At 49.6% G+C, this 18,016-nt stretch overlaps 1 protein-coding gene across 14 annotated transcripts in view; it reads left to right on the top strand.

Moving 5' to 3' along the window:
- SPIN1 (spindlin 1) overlaps nt 1-18,016 on the top strand; it is a 110,915-nt gene that overhangs the window by 36,266 nt on the left and 56,633 nt on the right. For 9 of the 14 annotated variants that reach the window (XM_073344929.1, XM_073344928.1, XM_073344927.1 and 6 more), the window contains exon 2: nt 11,027-11,130. The exons of 4 other annotated variants lie outside the window; for them this stretch is intronic. The gene's annotated coding sequence lies outside the window, so the exon portion shown is untranslated. Of the gene's footprint in view, nt 1-9,892; nt 9,932-11,026; nt 11,131-18,016 lie in introns of all 14 variants that reach the window. One more of the 14 variants, XM_073344920.1, reaches the window with a different exon arrangement.

Below are 18,016 nucleotides of genomic sequence, written 5' to 3'. Positions count from 1 at the left end.
CACTTCAGGTTCTACCTCTGTCAGAAATTTGGAAGGGGTGGAATAGCCTATTGCTAAAATCTGTCACTTCTTTTGTTTTTAATTTTTTTGGGAATATAATCAAGTATTTTTCCCTTTAAAAATGCAAATGCTGGCAAGGGAGAGACTTTTAGGGGGTAGAGAAGTAGAAAAAATAGTGGGGAGAGGCATTCAGGGTTGCATCCAGGAGGAGGAGGGATAGGTGGGGATGGGTGAAAGGCAAAATGAGAAGGAATGGGGGCTTAGGTGAGGGAGAGGGATATGTGGGTACTGAGTGACGGACTGAAGGAGAATAGGGTCAGCCCCACATTTTCCCCTTCTGGGTGTGTGCCAAGATCTTAGAATGGTCTGAGTCCCTCTCCCTACCCCCCATGTGAGCAGGCATCTGGGTGTTCCTGCCCGCAAGGGGTGTCTGAGCCCCACTCCCTGCAATCCTGTGCATGTGGCAGGATCAGAGGGCCTCTTGCTTCTCTGGGGCAGCTCCCTGTCCCCCTCATGTGAAATGGGATATTGGGAAGGATTGCCTCTATGGGGGTATCTGAGTCCTGCTCTCCATCCCTGTGTATGCCAGTACCTGGGGACCCCTGCCCATATATGGGAGTCTGATCCCCCTCAATGTGTCACCTCATGTGATCCAGGTTTTGGAGGGGGCTTGCCTTGCTCGGGAGTCTGATCCCCATTCCCTACTCCCCTGTATGAGTTGGGTGAGAGGGAAGCCTAGATAAAATTAGAGTGGTGGGAGGGCAGCTGGATTGGAAGGGGAAAGGCTGGTTTGTGGGGCTGAGCATCAGGGTGAGAATGGTATAGGGCAGTGGTTCTCAAACTTCAGCAACCCATGGACCTCCATTTTGATTTAAAACTTTTCACAGACTCCCAAGGCCCTGCCCCAGTCCACCCCTTCCCCCAAGACTCACCACTGCCACACTTCTTTCTGCCCCACTCCACCCCTACCCCTTCTCTTCCCTGCCTCTTTCCACCTCCTCCCCCGAGTGTGCCCTGACCCCACTCCTCCCCCACCCTCCCAGCGCTTTCTGCACGCTGCTGAACAGCTATTCTGCAGCATGCAGGAGGCACTAGAAGGGAGTGGGAGGAGTTGATCAGTAGGGCCAGTGGCCCCAGACATGACTCGCAGACCCCCTTGTGGACTCCAATTTGAGAAACTCTGGCATAGGGCTAGGATCAGTAGTCCACTTGAACTGCATGCTGTCTATAACTGCTACAATGACCACTAACCCCTACCAGCAAGCTTTCTTTTTTTCTTTCTTTCTCCCCCTCCCCCCCTTTTAAAAGAGGGGAAATTAAGTTCAGCAAAACTCAAATGTCAGAAAACACAGAGTTACAGTACATAACTTTAACTCTGCCCTCTTTACCCCAAAACACCCATAACATACGTATACTCTCACTCTTTTCACGTACAAGAAAGGCTGTACTTGCATTGGCTCTGTTCTTGAATACTTAGCTTAGTTTCCTGACAGAATTCCATAGTTATGAAATTTAGCAGCCACTTTGTGTACTCACAGGATGCCCTCTAAACCTATACTTTCCCTTGCCCATCAGTAAACTCAGACTGATCTCGTATCCAACTTTATTACTAACGCTTTCTGTGGCAAGACCCCCTCCACCTCCCAATGCCTACACAATATTTCAGTATGATAGACTAGCTCCTCAGGGTACACATGCTGCCCTTTCTTTACTTGCACACATGGAGAGGACAGAAATCTGATCTCATATCACAGTCACAGCTCTTTGACAGTCCTCAAACTAATCCCTCATCTCCTCAGCTCACAAACACCTCTACCAACCTGCCCCAACTATTGCTTCCATCATTCAAACGCTTCAGTACTGCTACAGCTCTCACACTGAACACCGCTACAGTGCATGGTGATAATTCCCAGTGGCTGCTGTCAGCTCCAGGAAGTCAGAGTCAAGGTTACAGAGGTATGTACCATAGCTCTGTATTTCCTAGTTCTTCTTTGAGTGATTGCTCACGTGCATTCCAATAGGTGTGTGCGCACTCCACATGTACGATCACGGAAAGCTTTTTCCTAGCAGTACCCATCGGGTCAGCTGTGGAGACCCCTAGAGTGGCACTTTCATGACAGTGTATATACATATCCCTGCCACTTGCCCGTTCCTTCTTACCGCCCGTGACAGTCGCTGGAACAGCTTAGTCTCTTGCTTTTGCAAGTGCCTTACCTAGTGGTTCCCTTGTTTCTGTGTAAATAGTTGTTTGTTAGTTGTTGTAGATTAGTTTAGCTTACTTTGGGGAGTTTCCCCCCGTTCTACTCTCACTGGCGCCGGGGCATGCGTTGGTCGCAGTGGTTTAAAGCATGCAAGAGGTGTGCAAAACCTATGCCAACAAGTGATCCCCACACCGCCTGTCTCAAGTGCCTCGGGGAGGGCCATCAGACAGATAAGTGCCCTATTTGGAGGAGCGTCAAACCCAGGACTAAGAGGGAGCAGGACTATCACCTGAAGCTCCTCTTGATGGAGTTGACCCTTCAGCCACAGCCTGAGCCGACACAGGCATCCTCGGTGCACAGCGCACCGGCCATGGTGCGGGATGTCTCGGCACCGAGGAAGGACTCCGCCAGGGAGCACTGGCACTGCTCCCCGGCCCACAAGGCAAGTGCTTCACGGAGGCACCGTTCAGTCCCCGGTGCTGCATAAGAGAAAGAAACCAGACATGGGACATTCGAACCAGACAAGGGACGTTCGCATGTCAGGAAGCCGAGGGGGGATTCCAGTGGCGTGTGTCCTCTCGCGGGACACCCTCGGTCTGGTCCCCAAGAACTGGTGCCGTTGACTTCGGCCCCAGTTGCAGAGCCGTTGAGTCTGGTGAGAACGGACTCTCCTACCCGTGATGATTTGGAGGAAGAGCTTGACCTCCCCTCCACTCTGGACACATATGAGGTGACTCGAGACCTCATTGATATGACTGCGCAGTACCTTGCCCCGCAGGTGCGGAACTTGGCCTCGCAAACTCGGCACCGCCAGTAGCACCGTCGACGGCACCGACTGTGGCGTCATGCCCAGCACCGCAGGCGATTACAACACCAGTCATAGATTCATAGATATTTAGGTCAGAAGGGACCATTATGATCATCTAGTCTGACCTCCTGCACAACGCAGGCCACAGAATTTCACCCACCACTCCTGCAAAAACCTCACCCCTATATCTGTGCTATTGAAGTCCTCAAATCGTAGTTTAAAGGCTTCAAGGAGCAGGGACTTGTCCAGCAAGTGACCCATGCCCCATGGTACAGAGGAAGGCGAAAAACCTCCAGGGCCTCTTCCAATCTGCCCTGGAGGAAAATTCCTTCCCGACCCCAAATATGGCGATCAGCTAAACCCTGAGCTGATATGGGCAAGATTCATCAGCCAGATACTACAGAAAATTCTTTCCTGTCAGTCATGACACCATTGGCTATGGCGGCACCATCGGCAGCGCCGACTCCAACGGTGGCGCCACCGTTGATTCATCATCACAGGAAGCCCATGATGTTGTGGTGCCGATCTCTGTCTCCCCGGTACTGCTCCCCGGCACCGTCGGGCTCCGCTCCCCAGTGGTTGGCTACAGAGTACTCATCAGAGTTGGAATCATCTGTGTTCTTACGCAGCCACTACCGCTCCCGGTTCTGGCAACAGCACCGATCCCGGCACCGTAGGCTGGCGGAACAACTGGCACCAGTCACCACTTGGCCACCCCAGTTGCAGGGCCCAGTACAATGGCCCTTTTGGACCCCCTGGGCCTACCACCAGGCTCAAGGTCAGGGATCTAGGCTGGTATCGGTGTTATTGGCCCCCCCATATCCCTCCATCAGCGACATCGATGGCAAGCTACACCCCTAGGGCCCCAAGGATCCTTTATGGGACAGGGCTGTTGAGCAGCCGCAGACAAGCACAGCCCCTCCTCCACTGACGTTGGTGGCACTTGAACCTCCAGTCGCGGGGTGCTCCGAGGTACCTGACCTGGCCTCCAGAGGGCCCGAGGGGCAGGAAGACCGTGTCCCGGGAACCTCTTCCTTCTCTTTGCCAGACGAGGCAGTTGCGGGCACCTCCACCACTCTACCACCAATGGATACCAAAGGCCACCAGGACCTGCTTAGGAGGGTAGTAGTTAACCTCAGCCTCCAGGCAGAGGAGGTTATGGAGGACTCAGATCCGATGGTGGGCATCCTCACACCCGAGGGTCCTTCCAAAGTAGTTTTGCCCCTCATAAGGACAATTCAGAACACCACAAAGGTGCTCTGGCAAACCCTGCCCTCTATACCACCAATGGCTAAAGGGGTCAAGAGACTCTACTTTGTGCCGCAAAAGGGCTATGAGCACCTGTTTACCCACCCCCAGCCAGGGACTCTGGTGGTTGATGTGGCAAACCACAAGGAGTGACAGGGCCAACCAGGCCCTGCACCTAAGTCACGTGATGCCAAGAAGCTGGATCTCTTTGGCCGTAAAGTCTATTTGACTGGGGGGCTCCAGCTTCGGGTAGCGAATCAGCAGGTAGTGCTTTTCCAATATGCGTTTAATTTCTGGAGCTCGTTGGCTAAGTTCCAGGAGTTAATCCCAGCTGATTCTCGCAAGGAGTTCGGTGCGCCCCTTGAGGAGGGTAGAATTGTCTCTAGGACCGCCCTCCAGGCAGCCCTAGGTGCAACGGACTCTGCGGCTACAACTGTGGCCATCACTATGAGGCGCAGTGCATGGCTTCAGGTTTCAGGGGTCGCACCTGAGGTCCAAAACACAATACAGGACCTCCCCTGTTTGCTCAAAATACAGACACGCACCTGTATAGCCTGAAGGACTCCCGGGTGACTCTGAAGTCTCTGGGGCTGCACACCCCAGCGCCTCAGAGAAAGCCCCTTAGACCTCAGCCCCCGTCCCATTTCTACCTGGAGCCGCTAGGCTGGATCAGCCTAGGAGGAGGGGCAGAAATAACTGGAGGCGCCCAATGCAATCCTCATCGGGCCAAGGCCAAGGTTCAACCAAACAGCCCCCCGGCCCCAAGCCCAACTTTTGAACATGTGCACGAGGATGGCGCATTAGTCGCCTTCTTGGATCTTCCCTCCCCCTCCCCCCCTTGTGAAGTGACTCTCCCGTTTCTACCGTGCTTGGTCTCAGATCATGTCAGACCGCTGAGTCCTCAGCACGGTGGAGGCGGGATATTCTATCCAATACTGTTCCCTTCCGCCCTCCCACCCCCCTTCCCTGTCCCTCTTCAGGGACCCCTCTCACAAGAAACTCGTTTCACAAGATGTACAATCGCTCCTAGCTCTAGGGGCAATAGAGGAGGTTCCTCAAGGGGTTATACTCCCACTATTTCCTCATCCCCAAGACCAAGGATGGGCTTCCGCCTATCCTGGACCTACGAGACCTCAACACAAACACAAAAAAAGAGAAGTTTCGCATGGTCTTTCTGGCCGCCATCATTCCCTCCCTGGATTCGGGAGACTGGTATGCCGCCCTCGACTTGAAAGACACGTACTTTCACATTGCCATTATCCCAGCCCACAGACACTTTCTCAGATTCGTGGTCAGTGGCCAGCACTACCAGGTCAGGGTGCTCCCATTTGGCCTTTCAGTGGCCCCACGGGTGTTCACCAAGTATATGGTAGTAGTAGCGGCGTTCCTCCGCAGGCGCCAGGTGTAGGTGTTTCCGTAGTTGGATGACTGGCTCATCAAGGCCGAGTTCCAAGCACAGGTGGTGAAGCACGTATCCCTGGCCTGGGCTACGTTTCACAGGTTGGGACTTGTATTGAACGAGCCCAAGTCCACGTTGACACCCCCCCCCCCCCACGCAAAGAATAGAGTTCATCAGCGCTCTCTTGGACTCAGCGCAAGGGCCTTCCTTCCGGAACTGCGTTTCAAAGCACTCACAGACATTATCCAGACCCTTCTCCGCTTCCTCACAACTACAGCCAGGAATTGTATGAGACCATGGAGGCACATGGCAGCCTGTACATACGTGGTACAGCGTGCCAGGCTGCGCCTTCGGCCCCTCCAGACGTGTTTAGTGCAGGTGCACAGACCGGGCAGGGACCCACTGAACTCAATAGTGATTCTCCCACCTCAAATTCTCCACTCTCTCTAAAGGTGGCTGCAACCACAGCTGGTTTGTGCGGGAGTACCCTTCACCGCAGCCCATGCTTTCCCTTGTCACAGATGCCTCGGTGCTTGGTTGGGGAGTGCATCTGGACAATGTCAGAACCCAGGCAGAGCTATCGCTGTATATCAACATGAGGGAGCTGGGGGTGGTTCGCCTGGCATGCCAAGCTTTTCATGCCCATCTTCACGGCATGTGCATATCAGTGCTCATGGACAATACTGCAGCTATGTTCTATATAAACAAACAGGGTGGTGCTTGTTCCTCTCTCCTCTGTCGGGAAGCCCTCTCACTGTGGGACTTTTGCATTGCCCACTCTACACACCTGCAGGCATCGCACCTTCCGGGGGTGCAGATCGAGCTGGCAGACCGCCTCACGAGTGGTCCCTCAGGCTGAACATTGCTCACTCAATTTTCCAGAGGTGAGGCTCTCCCCACATGGACCTGTTCATGACGCGGAGCAACAGGAACTGCCAGAGATTCTGCTCCTTCCTGAACCACAGCCCAGGCTCCACAGCAGACGCCTTTCACCTGTCATGGACGGGTCACCTGCTATATGCATTCCCGCCATTCCCCCCATACACAGGGTGCTCCTCAAGACTCGTCAGGACAGGGCTTCCTTAATCCTCATAGTGCCAGCGTGGCCCTGCCACCACCCCGTCACCATGCTACTGAACCTCTCAGTGGACAGACCAGTAGCGCTCCCTCTATGTCCCACCCTAATATCACAGGACCACGGTTGTCTACAGCACCCCAACCCAGAGTCACTCCACCTCATGGCGTGGAAGCTCCATGGCTGAACCCTTTTTAGTTTCAGTGCTCTCACTCAGTTAGGGAGGTCCTGTTGGGGAGTAGGAAACCCTCCACTCGAGCCACGTACCTGGCTAAGTGGAAGTGTTTCTCCATTTGGTCTCAACAAAGGGGAACTGAGCCACAATCAGCCCTAATTCCCCTTATTTTGGACTGTCTTTTAGATCTAAAGTACCAAGGTTTAGCAATATCATCCCTAAGGGTACACCTTGTGGCCATTTCAGTCTTCCACCTGGGAACGGCGGGGGGGATCAGTGTTTGGTAATCCCATGGTGAGCAGGTTTCTTAAGGGCCTCAACAGACTTTATCCTCCAGGACGTCTGCCCGCCCCCCCCTGGGATCTCAACCTGGTCCTGTCATCGCTCATGGGGGCCCCCCTTTGAGCCCAGGGCTACTTGCCCTCTCTCCTACCTTCACTGAAAAGTGGCTTTCGTGGTGGCTATAACCTCTTCTAGAAGGGTATCCAAACTCAGAGCACTGACCTCCGAACCGCCTTACACGGTATTTTATAAAGACAGGGTGCAGCTGCTCCCCCACCCTGTGTTCCTGCCTAAGGTTGTCTCCCAGTTTCATGTGAACCAGGACATATTTTTACCTCTGTTCTTCCCTAAACCCCATGCCACAAACAGGGAGCGCATGTTCCATTCCTTGGAAGTTAGATGGGCCTTCGCTTTTTACACTGAACGCACAAAGCCGCCTTGGAAGTCACCACAGCTCTTTATTGCTCTTGCAGAAAGAATTAGGGGGGAAAGAATTAGGACTCCCTCCCAATCTCATCACAGCACATCTTGTCATGCATCCCGTTCTGCATCGGGACTTGCTATGACTTGGCTAAAGTTCCAACCCCGCCAATTACGGTGTACTCTACCAGAGCGCAGGCGGTGTCTGCAGTTTTCCTGGCGCAGGTCCCTATCCAGGACATCTGCAAGGCGGCAACCTGGTCTTCATTCCACACCTTCAGTTCCCACTACGCCATTACCCAGCAGGCGCGGGATGGTGCTGGGTTTGGTAGGGCAGTCCTGCACTCGGCAATTTGGTGAATTCCGACCCCTCCCCCGGGGTAACTGTTTGGAAGTCACCTATTGGAATGCACATGAGCAATCAGTTGAAGAAGAAAAAACGGTTACTTACCTCTTGTAACTGTTGTTCTTCGAGATGTGTTGCTCATGTCCATTCCAAATCCTGCCCGCCACCCCACTGTTGGAGTACTCCGGCAAGAAGGAACTGAGCAGGTGGCGGGTCGGCAGGGATATATATACACTGCCATGAAGGTGCCACTCTAGGGGTCTCCACAGCCGACCCGACAGGTACCACTAGGGAAAGGCTTCTGGCGATCGTTCATGTGGCACGCGCACACTCCTATTGGAATTTTCTGAAATGTGAGTTTTCCTGAACTTTATGTTCTGTAAGGGCACTCGGAAACTCCATGCTGCATAAACAAAGGCTTTTTTTTTTTTTTTTTTGCTATCCAATAAGTAATCTTGAAACTTTGTGTATTGTACACTTCTTAATGCTGGGCTAAAAGGAAATCTCCAGGTAAAAAAAGTGCCCACTAGAAAGAAACAAGGCTGTAAATGTTAATCTTCTGTTGGTTTTGTAGGCTTCTAGAACAGGATCTTTTTGCCCTGCTTGCACAGCTGGTGGAGCATCTTTTGGTACCACTTCAAAGGAAGTGTCCGCTGTTAACTCATTATGAGGGGTCATCCTTGCTGTGTGTGTGGGTATAAAAGAAAACTTTTCCTGAGGAACAAGAAATAGAGACCTGAGTTATGCAGACTTGGTCAGTTTAGGAGCAGCAGAGTAAGACCGGTTCTTGTATCCAGGATCAAAATGTGATTTCAACAAGATTTCTTTAGGAAGGAGGTTACCTTGAGAGAATGTCTCCTGCTTTGTTCAGGCCTTCCCTCTGAAACCTGAGAGGGTATCTGTGTAGCAGTGGTGGACCAGGGCTGTGTTTCTGATCTTGTGCTTTGAGCGTTGAACTTGTGCAGAAACCTTTATTCTACCTGACTGAAGATAAAAGCAGAGTTTTTGGATGTGTAGAACCCTGGGGCATCATGCATAAAGCACATACTAGGCACCCTTAAAATTTTAACCTGTAATTGAACAGGGTAAAGATAGTGTGTAACTATCTACATGGAAGACACTAAAAAAGGAGTCAGACCAAGATTTCCCCCTCTAACTAGTGCAGGGGTGGACAAACTTTTTGGCCTGAGGGCCACATTGGGGAATAGAAATTGTATGGCAGGCCATGAATGCTCACAAAATTGGCGTTGGGGTGTGGGAGGGGGTGTGAGCTCTGGGGTGGGGCTGGAGATGAGAGGTTTGGGGTGCAGGAGGGTGCTCCGGGCTGGGATCAAGGGGTTTGGAGAGCGGGAGGGGGATCAGGCCTGGGGCAGGGGTTTGGAGTGTGGGGAGAGGCTCAGGGGGTGCAGGCTACGAGCAGTGCTTACCTCAAGTGGCTCCTGGAAGCAGTGGCATGTCCCTTCTCCGGCTCCTACACAGAGGTGTGGCCAGGCGGCTCTCCACGCTGCCCCATCCGCAGGCAGCACCCCTGCAGCTCCCATTGGAGCGCGTAGGAGCTGGAGTGGGGCCATGCTGCAGCTTCCGGGAGCTGTGTGGTGCGGACCCAACCCAGCGCCCCGGCTAGAGTGGGGCCAAGGCGCGTGGTGCAGCTCGCAGGCCAGCTTAAAACAGCTTGTGGGCCGGATCTGTAGTTTGCCCACCCCTGAACTAGTGGGTAGTTGCTGGGCTACTCTGGAAAAATTCATACATTACAAGTTAACTAAGGATATCTAGTTAACTGCTCCCTATGTAGGTCCATCTGTGGCCGAATTGCATGAAATCTTCAATATCAAGTGAAGACAATATTACCCAAGGAATATTTTGGACTGCAGAGTTCATTGAAGCTGAACTTTCTACAACTGTCTTAGGTGCTACAATGTGTCCTTTTTACATTTCTAGGGCTGCTGTAGAATGGCTAACCAGCCACATGCAAGTAAGGTAATGAAGGCTGTAATCTTCAAACTTTCATACTTTTAGATAGGCAGAGCACCTGCAGCTCTCATTGACCTCTATGGGATTTGTGAGAGCACAGCACTCCAAAGTCAAGCAACTCTGTATTTAATTGCTTAGTGTAAGATACATGTAAGAGCCTAATTTTCGGGCCACTCATAGTTGCAAAGTTTGGCCTGAGTTTCCTGTTCTGAGGGAATTTGGGAAGTCTCTTTCAAAAACTAATTGCGTGGACAGTTGAGTTAGATGTGGATGGCAAGTTGGTCAAATGACTACAGTGCCATTGATTTGCTAGTAAAAGCACTTGACTATGTTTTTGATCAAGAGAATAAGTGGGTAATCTGACCATTTTCAGCTGGCAGAGCCATCTCTTGGGCATGGCGACTTGGGGTGACCACTTTGGGCCCCGCGCTTCGATAAAATCATGAGGAGGTGGGCATGAGGAGGTGGGTGGGCGAGTGAGGTGAGGAGGTGAATGGGCAGGTGAGCAGCAGGCAGGTGGGTGAGGAGGAGCCCCCCTACCAGAACCTCCCCTTCCCCCCAGTGCCTCCTGCTCACTGGCATGCCCCGCCGATCAGCACCTCCCCTTCTCCCCCCCAGCGCCTACCACCTCCCGTGGATCAGATGTTTTGTGGTGTCAGGAGGCGCTGGTGGGGAGGAGAGAGGCGCGAGGGTGCAGCATGCTTAGGGGACGGGTGGAACGGGGCAGGGAAAAGGGTGGGGTGGGAAGAGGCAGGGCAGGGGCAGAGTGAGGGTGGGTAGAAGCAGGTCGGGGGTGGGGCCTTTTGGCAAGGGGTAGAGTCGGGGCAAGGCCTGGGTGGAACCGAGGGAGAGCACCCCCTGGCAGATTTGAAAGTTGGTGCCTATGTCCCAGGCCCTGTGCCTCCGTAGGGATGACCCTGTCAGCTGGGGAGGCTTATTTTAATCATAAGCTGGATACTGTTTTGAATGGTATTTTTGGAGAAAAAGTTCTTGTAATCTCCCAGGGCAGGCAGTCTGGAATGTAATCATTCTATATCTTTGCTCTTCTTCACAGTTAATAGAAAATCCTACACGTTTTTTGTTGTTTTGTTTTTATTACAGCCTGGACTGGCATAACAAATGATGAATGGATTCTGTCAATTCAAGCAAAGACTTACTTCACAAAATTCCTGTGCCTTTCATCTCCCAGAGTAACTGAGTCAATTGTATGTATGAAGAGTTTTATTTCTTCAAGCACTTCACTCCAGATAGAAATCATAGGTGTCTGAAGGAACAGCAATTTGGCTGTTACTTACACTATACAAAAATCTCAGAATGAGAAGTTGGACCAGTACAACTTCTTAGGGGAAATACTATGCATGTTGGAGGTACTGAAAGAAACCTCTCTGTGACAGTCTTTTAAAACCATTTTTTAAAAAATAAAATCACAGCTGTTTGAAAGATGTGTGGAGATTTTGGATGCTAGTCTTGAAGAGCAATTATTGGTCAGGGTGCAGATGAGGTATGAAAGGTTTATGATAAACTGCAGAACCACATCCAGTCTTTATCATGTGTTCATTTATTTCAGCTGTCATGAGGCTATCAGTCAGGAGTCCTTGGACCTTGACATTTGAACAAGCACACTAAAGCACTTAGTTTCATAGTACTGATGCCTTCAAGGTGTTTAAGCTTGCTTTTTGTAATGCGGGTCTTATTGTTACCTTTAGAGTGAACTGAATGCAGAAACTTACTCAGACACAGATCATCCCTATTTACATCTTCTTCAAATTGTCTCTGCTGCATAAATAAAAGCTCTGGGGATAAGGAAGGATGATATTTACTCTTTGATTCTACATTGTGTACACTGACAGCTATGAGATGAGCATTCTATATATGTCTCAAGGAAAGATAATGGAAATACTTTAACATTAGAATTTCAGTGTGATGGTTGCACATTAGATTCTAACCAGCATTGACATGTTCACTTTAAAAGTGCAATATTTATTGTCATACATACCACAACTTTGTAAAGCTGCATAGAAAGCTGCTAGTCATGGAACTGTAACTTTTTAAAAAAAAATTATTTCTCACAAAAGATGACTTAATTTATTTTTAACCTTAGTACAACTAAGCAATGCATGTGGTAGGAGAAAGTTGGAACATATGAGTTGCTCGGAGACTTGGTTCATGGGAAGATTATTCTCTTGTAAACCCACTGAGCTGCAAAGTCTTCAATATTGCTGGGATAAATTTTGATGGGAAAATAAAAGAAGAGCTAGGGTAATCTATCAAATAGCTGATCATTATTGTTGTAATCAAGCTTCCAATGTGGAAAACCAAAATTAAATTACATTGTGGGGAGACGGGGGACGACTCCCAGTGAGAGTGAGCTGTTTCTTTGAGTAGTGGCCCTGTGGGTGCTACACTGTAGTTGTCTGCGTCTGTGTGCCGTTTGATCGGAGAACTCTGGTAGCAGTGTCTGTTCAGCCTGCACATGAGCTGCTCCTCACCTGCCATGAGGCTAGCAAGCATGCAAGAGGGAACCCTCCTCGGTTCCTTCTCAACTGCCTCTGGATAGAGACAGAGCTGTAGCTACCCATTTGTAGATGGTTAACTCTTTTAGAATAGCTAATTTTTAGCTTCCTTTGAAGCCTTTTTTCTTTCTTTCTTTTGCATTTTATGTTGGCCATGCTTAGAAAAAAGGAAAGGACTTGTCTCCCACCAGCCCCTGTGCAGGGCGACCCACCTGGAAAAGGGTATGCCCAGCTCTCTGAGCTTCGAAAAGTGCCTCAGTGACTGATGGACGCTCTGTGTGTTTGCTGCCTGGGAGAGAAACACATGCCACAGAAGTGTGGCTTGTGTCAGTAACTGAAGTCCAGATCCAGGAGAGACAGAGAATGGAGGGCTCCAGTTCATGGAGTCAGCCCTTCAACCTCCAGAGTCCCTATGGGAGCCTTCACCACAACCCTCTACTTTGAATGGAGGTGAGCCCAGAGAGATGCCCATGAGCCACTCACTTAAGGCCTTAAGAAAAGGTCTGTGAGTCCCTGTAGCGAGCCCCAATCAAGCTGAAAATGATCTCCGTCTCAGTCAGTATCATCAAGTACAGATGGCACTGATGCCATCTAAATCTGGTACCCAGGGCATGCGCAGTAGTGAGCCAACAGAGCAAGTTGGGTTGCCTAAAGATCCAATGGGCACAGGCAAGTAAGCAGCGGTACTACAGGGGCACGAAAAACAGAAGATTTGCCATAGGGAAGGTTCTGTTGGTCCGACTTCAACATCGGCACGACCTGTGGTATGCCAGGCACCGACGGATCTTCCTACCAGGTCCACATCTCTGACCCTATCAATACAAGCCTCTTGGCACTGACAACAACCACCAGTACAGATGCTGTCCATACCTTCAGATTTCCGGTACGCAACAGATCTTTTGGTGTCTGACGCACTGGACTCTCCTCTGCTCAGTACTGGGGCCCTTGACTTGCCAACATCTTCCTGCCACTGACCGCCCTTCTTGTCGGCGGAGTCAGAAAGTGAGCAAGAGGATGTGGTGTCCCGCTGTTTTTCTCACCCGCCATATGGGTCTCAGTTTCACTATAGACATCATGATTATCGTCCCCCTGATCCAGAGCCTCCCTGCTTTGGCCAACCATGGTACTGACCACCTGGTCCCTTCCCATCACAATGGCCATACTAGGATTCTTGGCAGGCTCAAAGACAGCAAGCGTCCCTTACCTCTAATGTGACCTACAGCAACCGAGGAAACGCCCTCCTGTGGTTGCTGCCTTCAGGGCTTCTGAACCCCGAAGAGGAAAAGGAGGAACTGGAGGCTGAAGTGGAGGAAGTCACTTCTCCCACCCACTTCTCATTGTCCTCACCAAGGGATAAATAGAAATAAGTTTATTGTAAAATTAAACATTTTTATGTAATGTCAGTCTCATGCTGCAGTATTGAAATATTAATCAACATTTTTTCCTATTGTATACCTAATTTATGAGTGTTACACTTTTTCTACATCCATATACTGTATGGAGTAGAAAGATGTTAAATGAATTTTAAACAGTATCCCTTTTGGTCAAAAGGCAGTTTGAATAGGCTGGACTTACTGGAATTCAGGAAAGAAGCGGAGGGATTGAAGTATATATTCAGCATTTCCAGAATAGCTAAGGAGAGAGGTGTAGTTTTCAGTCTTTCCCTGTTCTGACATTTCAGTGAACTATATCGGGAATGCAGCTTCTATTAATGGTATATATTCTCAGCTCTAGAACTCCAAGAGGATGAGGTTGGACATACATTCCCCCCCAACCCCGCACCCCCTTGTCTAAGTGTAGGAAGGTAGAGGGTGCCAGCTAGTCTTAAATTGTGTTGACTTCTGTTCAAGAAACAAAACTTTGGATGTTGACAATCTTACCAACTGTTCATCAGTTTCTCATCTCTTCTTTAAAGGGATCAGGGGTTTGAAAAGGTGGTTTTGAGGCTTCTCTTACTGGGTCAAGGAAGTTCAATGGTTCCAGACATAGAACTGGGTTTGAGGCAGAAACTAACACAACCTCATAGCAGTAGTGTTTTTGTTCATTCTTTTAGACCTGATGCTGCACAGTTGACCACAAGGTTCTTGTTGACTTGCCTGCAGAACCTAGCAGAGGTGGATGGTATTGCTCTTGAGTGTTGCTCCATTCTGTCTGAGATAAAAATGAACAATTGCTGCTCTGCCTCAGGGGCTCCTCCTCTTTTAGTACATAGGGATCATTTGTCCTCACACATGAGGACACTGAAAGTTAATTAGGAAACATGGGCTGTGATGGAGTTCATATGTTGACAACATGTAGATCTGTCACATGGCATGTATAGTTTGGGCTGCGACACTAGAAGAAATTGTTCAATGCCTAGATGGATGTCGGGCTTTGATAGGGGCTACCTGGCTGTGATTTAATGCCATTAAGATTGGGAACGTTTTTAGGCAAAGGGAAGCTGCCAGTTGATGAGGATTTTATTGACATTCCTGAACTATAATATGTTTGTAATGCAATGTGTTACTAGACCTTGGGCTCCTCACAATTGTTTGTAGGGACATGCACTTTGTGAGAAATATGCCTAATGTGCACTTTGCCAGTTACCTTTTGCCTTTATCTTCAGATTGGATCACTGATGATGCCCTCTCATGTTTGCTACCATTAAGACTAAAATTGTAACTAAAATCTAAGTAGCTCGCTTAAGTGGAGTTTCACACCAGAAGCTTGTAATGCTAGTGATTTGGGATCTGTTACTGGCTGCCAGAAAGCATCTGGATAGAATTCAAGGTGGTGGTTTTGATCTGTAAAGCCTCAAAGATTTGGAATCTGATTTCATCTTGCCCCATGCCAAACTGCTACATTTGAAATCAGTGGAGGTACTTGGGGTGGCGATCTTTTAGGTATAAATGAAAGGGAACTGCTAGTGAGACATCCTCCTTGAAGGGATCCTTTTGTTCTGGAATTTACTGCATGTGTACATACATGTGTGCATACATACACTCCCCCATCTACACAAGCCAAGGATTGTTCAACTTTTGGCCATACTTTGACCCACTGTCTCACTCCAGCATTGGGGTTGGAGAGATTTTTGTCTTCTGGTGTGTGTTTGGCAGTCCGGGGGAAAGGGGCGGAGTTGAAGGGTGTGGGTAGCTATATATAATGTGTTGTAATCATGGGATGGGCATTCCCCTCTCCCTCCCTCGCCCCCCCCCCCATTACTGGATAATAGCTAATGTTGGTAAGGTGAATTTAACTTTTTATTAAAAAGTTCTCAAGCCCGGTGGGGAGTGAGGGATGGATGGAATGGCTGGGCAATGGGTTAGTATTTAGCTGCCAGTCAAACACTTCATTTTTCAGTGAAAGCAGTAGTAAGTTGTGTCTTAATTCTGCTTTTTATTTCTGTTATGAAAGGAAGTCAAATTAGGTAGGCCTGGCCTTGGAACATACCTTATAGACACACACACACACACTGCTAACTGTCAATCTGTGCCAGGAGTGGGCAAACTTTTTCGTCTGAGGGCCACCTCTGGGTATGGAAATTGTATGGTGGGCCATAAATGCTCACGAAATTGGGTTTTGGAGTGTGGGCTCTGGTGTGGGGCCAGAAATGAGGAGTTCAGAGTGTGGGCGGAGGCTCCAGGCTGGGGCAGGGGGTTGGGGTGCAGGTGGGGAGGTGAGGGCTCTGGCTGGCGGTGCGGGCTCTGGAGTGCAGGAGGGTGGGACCAAGGGGTTCGGAGGGGGGGAGGGGATCAGGGCTGGGGCAGGGGTTTGGGGTGCTAGAGGGGGTTGGGGTGCAGGCTCCAGGTGGCACTTACCTCAAGCAGCTCCCAGAAGCAGTGGCATGTACCCCCTCTGGCTCCTACGCAAAGGCGCGGCCAGGCAGCTCTGTGCTCCCTTCTGTCCGCAGGAAACTGTGGCCAATGGGAGCTTCACGGGCGGTGCTTCGTTGCTGTCCCTACACGTAGGAGGACATGCTGCTTCTTCCGGGAGCCGCACGAAGCCACAGCATGCACAGAGCGGGGCAAGCCCCGGACCCCACTCCTTGTCAGAAGCTTGAGGGTTGGATTAAAACGTCTTAAGGGCCGGATGCAGCCCCTAAGCCATAGTTTGCCCACCCCTGATCTATGCACAGATTTTTGCATTGGTTTAACTAATTGTTTAGCAACCAATACAGTTTAATTGGTGTTATCCCTCACACGGTTACAACTATAATGGTTTAAGGGTTTATAACTGCATGGCTTGTTTTGACAAGCTTCTAAACAGATAGATACACCCATGAAAAAATTGCATAGGCAAACCTTAAAGGGTAAGGGAAGAGATATAGATAATGCTTCAGTTTGAGCCCTATGAACCAATGAATCTACAATTGAAAAGTAAAGCTCTCCGCCATTGTCACTTGCAAATCGCATACTGTAGAAAACAGGGAGAAAAAAAAAAAGCTCTTTGGGCACTCAAATCTTTGTTCACAGACATCTAACGTTATTAAGGCTAAGTTTTTGTCACGGATATTTTTAGTAAAAGTCAGGGACAGGTCATGGGAAATAAACCAAAATTCGTGGCTGCCCATGACCTGTCCCTGACTTTCACTAAAAATATGCCTGACAAAAGGGGTAGGTGGGTTCAGCACCCACTGCTCCTGGGGCTCCTGGGTCCCCCACCAATGCAGTTTATGGGAGCTCCGGGGTCCCCCTGCCCCTGAGGCTGTGCTGCTGTGGGGTCCCCTCACTCTGCTGCAGGGTCCCCCAGCCACAGCAGGTCCTGCCGCCCACCCACTGTGGTTGGGCAGCTGCGCTGGGTCCCGCTGCCAGGTTGGGGGCTGGGAGCTGCATGAGAGGGGCTGGCTGGGAGCTCCAGTCCCAGAGCAGAAAATGTCACGGAGGTCAATGGAAGTCACGGATTCTGTGACATAATCGTAGCCTTAAACATTATCACTCATAATAAATCTTTGTGAGCTAACAGGATTCTAAATATTAACATGCAAATGATTATGCAGAACACCTTGCTCTGATTTGCTTCTTTACTGACCAACAGGGATCCTAGAAATCCATTTGCCACAGAAAAACATGGAATTTGCATTTTTACGGAGAACCTTTAGTTTTTACATTTTGTGAAAAAAAATTAACATATTAACTGTTAACTGTATTTTACTGAAAGAACCAGTGTCACTGTTTCAATGTGTGTAACCTCCCCTCTTGTGGTCGATTTTTGAATGCGCTTTTAATTTACATAGAGTAGAATCCTGTTTATCCAAGCCTCTGTTATCGGGCTCTCCATGTTAACTGATCCACCAGCAATAGGGCCCGGGTGGATGGTGGTTTGGTTAACACGGAGAGCCAGATAATGGAGGCTTGGATAAATGAGGGTCTACTGTATATCAGTAAAACATTGTATTCAGTTGATATCTATATATATTGTGGCTAGAGAAACTAAAGTTCAGCATTTCATTTTAGTCGCAGAAAACAGCGGTTTTTTATTTTTTAAGTCAGTTTTGGTTTTTTTTCTGAGGAAAATTAAGATCCTTGCTCGCCAGCCTCTCTGTCTCTGTAACCATTATCTGCCCCATCTCTCATAACCAAACCTATGATATTTTGTAGCT

This window comes from Lepidochelys kempii, chromosome 5 (genome assembly GCF_965140265.1).
Source record: "Lepidochelys kempii isolate rLepKem1 chromosome 5, rLepKem1.hap2, whole genome shotgun sequence".
NCBI lineage: Eukaryota > Metazoa > Chordata > Testudines > Cheloniidae > Lepidochelys > Lepidochelys kempii.
The sequence above is the reverse complement of the archived record's forward strand: the minus strand, read 5'-3'. Positions and strand labels throughout refer to the sequence as shown.